Below are 3,918 nucleotides of genomic sequence, written 5' to 3'. Positions count from 1 at the left end.
TAAACACTTATATATGCTATGAGTAAAAACAGAAAACATGATTAGAGGGATAGGGTTTAACGTCTCATGATACAACCTCTGAAAGGTTGTATTAGTTTAACGCTTAAAAGGACCGAAAAGAACATTGACATTTCGGATGTTAGTCCTTCATTAAAAAAAAGGTGCAAGGAAATAAAACATATAGAAGTGAGGGTCGGAAAAGAATGAAAAGGGGTTTGGTGGAAATGTGGTTCACATTGGTCGAAAAACATATATTGTTAGGAGAGTTTGTTGTAGATTAAAAAGATGAACACGTCAAAGAACTCCAGCCACACAATTGACTCAATCAGAGCACGTTCATTTTTATAATTTTTCTTTTCCCAAAAAGGCACCCTATAAACGAAAATGTGGAATGAACCCCGTTCGAATTCGAACTCAAAACCTTTGTTGCCAGTTAATTACCCCAAAGTAATTTAAATAACTTAGCGTCCTCTGTTTCAGCTGTGAGAAATAAATAATCTCTCATTAGAAGTCTTTATCTTGATAAGTGTACTATATAAATTAAGCAGCAAATTAGAGAGGAAGGTGATTCGCAGAATTAATCGGCAGAGCACGTGACGAAAGACCTTACGATATTTAGTTACGTCCCTTAAATATAATTACCGTAAAAAGTGTAACTGTAGCTGCAGCAAAACTTTAAAACCTAGCAACGATAATTGGCTGCAAATTACTGAAGTACCACCATCACCAAAACAGGAACGACAACAACAGTAACAAGGCTAAAAGCTACAACAACAAACGCAATTAAACGAGCAGCAACAAACAAACAAAGTGCCAAGAAGAAATCTACTACAACTGCAACAACTGCAACAAATTTTCGTACAGAGTGGAGGGGATGGGCAGGTGGGTTAGTTCGCATGAGCTTACGATTTTGATGAAAATTACTGCCACTGTTAGAAGTGAAAATGGGTTTCTCTGCTAAAGAATTAACTTATTTGATATATATATAAATTGGTCGAGTTTGAAATAGTTGTATGCTGTCAACTTAATGTGACAGTCCCATGAAGGGAATAATACTACTGTTGGTTAGACCTAGGAAGATGCGCCGCTTCCTGTCGGCCTTGACACATCTCCTGTGTCCTTATGTCAAGGCCGATAGGAAGCAGTGCAGCTTCCTAGGTCTAACCAACAGTAGTATTATTCCCTTCAGGGGACTGTCACATTAAGTTAACAGCATACAACTACTTCAACGTATCACTACTGCATAAATCTCTCTGAGAGATTCAGATATGTATTATTTCCAATGTTCTAGTTTGTTCAGTTATTATATATAAGTACATGTATGCTACACATGTACATAACTATAAGCTAGATATGATATACAACTGATGGCGCGTGTCCAAGTGGTTAGGATCTTGCTTGCAAGATCACGGTTTCGATTCCTGCAACGTGCGATGAGTTTCGTTCTTGATCCAAATACTTAATTTCACCTGGGTCTGCAATCACTAAGACGCCTGACATGTGGCACACCGTGCTCCTGTAGAGACAATGTTAGTCTGATGGAGGGAATGGGCAAATATACTGCGCAAGACTTTGGTCACTCTATATAGAATTCCTCTGCACCGGTTGTTCATCAACAAATTGCAAAACTCTCCTCTGTCGACTACGACGACAAATAGCTGTTGTTTCTATATTCCATTCATTCTCAGAGTTCATTATTCTGAGTGGCAGGACAAAAGCTCATTTTGAACTTGTCACCCTCTAGAATATATATATATATATATATATATATATATATATATACCGGAGTAAGCACATGAAATGTGCAACATTTAAGGTTTTCTTCGATATTTTTTTAATAGGGTGAATCTGTATTAAATTTATTTGGTCTGTGAATTATGCATCATTGACCGTTAATTGAAACGACCAATCCATGGCCCTTATTTGAAACAACCAATCAAACGAATCCATGTGTTTAAAATTTTATATTACTTTCGATTGCATTGTTATCCTTTCTCCATTTCTAACAAAACTGTCCGATGAACGGGAACGTGAAACTCAGAGTAACGGTTTTTTGTTATATTTCTGCTGCTTTTAAATAAAGTATATATATATATATATATATATATATTCTATTATTCTTTTATTTGTTTCAGTCATTTCATTGTGGCCATGCTGGAGGACCGCCTTTTAGTCGAACAAATCGACCCCAGGACTTATTCTTTGAAACCCTAGTACTTCTTCTATCGGTCTTTTTTTGCCAAACCGCTAAGTTACGGGGACGTAAACACGCCAACAATTGATGGATAATTTTAAAATGGGGTGGCTTACATTCTACTTTTGGACCGGATCTATTACTATTTAAAATGGGAACCTGATTTTCATATCTAAATATTTCCAGCTGAAAGGGTCCTATATTTCATATCTGTACTATACCTATTGCTAAATGAAATGAGAGAATACATTTCACATTTGGATTAAGATTATAATGGGATCATAACATGAGGGTTATATTTCAAATCTAGACTTACATCACGTACACACCCACATCCACACACAGTTATTTATATGTATATAATTAAGGCCCATACGTAAATTGCATAAACTTAGAATAATTCATGAGTGGTTTAAAATGGAGAGGATTATACTTCACAATTGTACTCTCTCTTTACTCTTCTATTCTTTTACTTGTTTCAGTCATTTGATTGAGGCCATGCTGTAGCATCGCCTTTAGTCGCGGAGATCGACCCCAGGACTTATTCTCCGTAAACCTTGTACTTACTTTATCGGTCTATTTTGCCGAACCGCTAAGTCACGCGGACGAAAACACACAAGCATCGGTTGTCAAGCGATGTTGGGGAGGGCGGGGCAAACATAGACACACAAACACACACATATATATATATGCATATACATATATACGACGGGCTTCTTTCAGTTTCCGTCTACCAAATCCACTCACAAGTCTTTGGTCGGCCCGAGGCTATAGTAGAAGACACTTGCCCAAGGTGCCACGCAGTGGAACTGAACCCGGAATCATGTGGCTGGTAAGCAAGCTACTTACCACACAGCCACTCCTGTACTGGGTCCATTTCCAGTTGAAATGGGGACCTTTTTTCACGCCTATATTAAGGCTATTTGGAGTAGAAGAAGGCCTATATTTCACATATAATCATATGTACTAAGCCTGCTACCGACTTTATGAACCTGCCAATAATTAGAAAACTAGCTTGCCAAAGAGTGAAGCTCGATGTGGTTACCTTATATACTAGAAATAGTAGCCAAAATCTACTGCTAACCATGCTTGTTGTTTAAGATATCAGGTCTCTTTGGGTAATGTAGTCCTTGCTATGTTCTTTAGTTCGGTTTCGTTTTAGTTTTAGCCATCCCCACCAAAGTCATGCTGGGGCGGTGTCTTCATACCATTTTGTGTGGTGACAATCAAATAATAAAGCGGTGTGATGATCATTGTTGGAACGCCTTTGAATTGTAGGTCTACTGGATCAGGGCTTATTTAGCGACTAATCAGCAGCAACAGAACTAACCACCACAACAATCAGATTAGCAACAGAAACTTCAACAGCAACAACAATAACAACAACAGCAACAACAACAACAACAACAGCATCAACGATAACTGCAATTTAAACTACAACTAACTACATTCACAATAACAATGACATCAACAGCAACATCTACAACAACAACAACAACAACAGCAATAAACAACATAAAAATCAACAACGATAATTGCTACAACAAAATATTAAACACATCACCACTGCCAACACCACCACCACCACCACCATCACCATCACAACCACCACTACCACCACCATCACCATCCACATCACCATCACCATCACAACCACCACCACAACCAACAACAACAGCAACAACAACCACCACCACCACCACCACCACTACCACCACTACCAC

This window comes from Octopus bimaculoides, chromosome 6 (genome assembly GCF_001194135.2).
Source record: "Octopus bimaculoides isolate UCB-OBI-ISO-001 chromosome 6, ASM119413v2, whole genome shotgun sequence".
Lineage (NCBI taxonomy): Eukaryota > Metazoa > Mollusca > Cephalopoda > Octopoda > Octopodidae > Octopus > Octopus bimaculoides.
The sequence above is the reverse complement of the archived record's forward strand: the minus strand, read 5'-3'. Positions refer to the sequence as shown.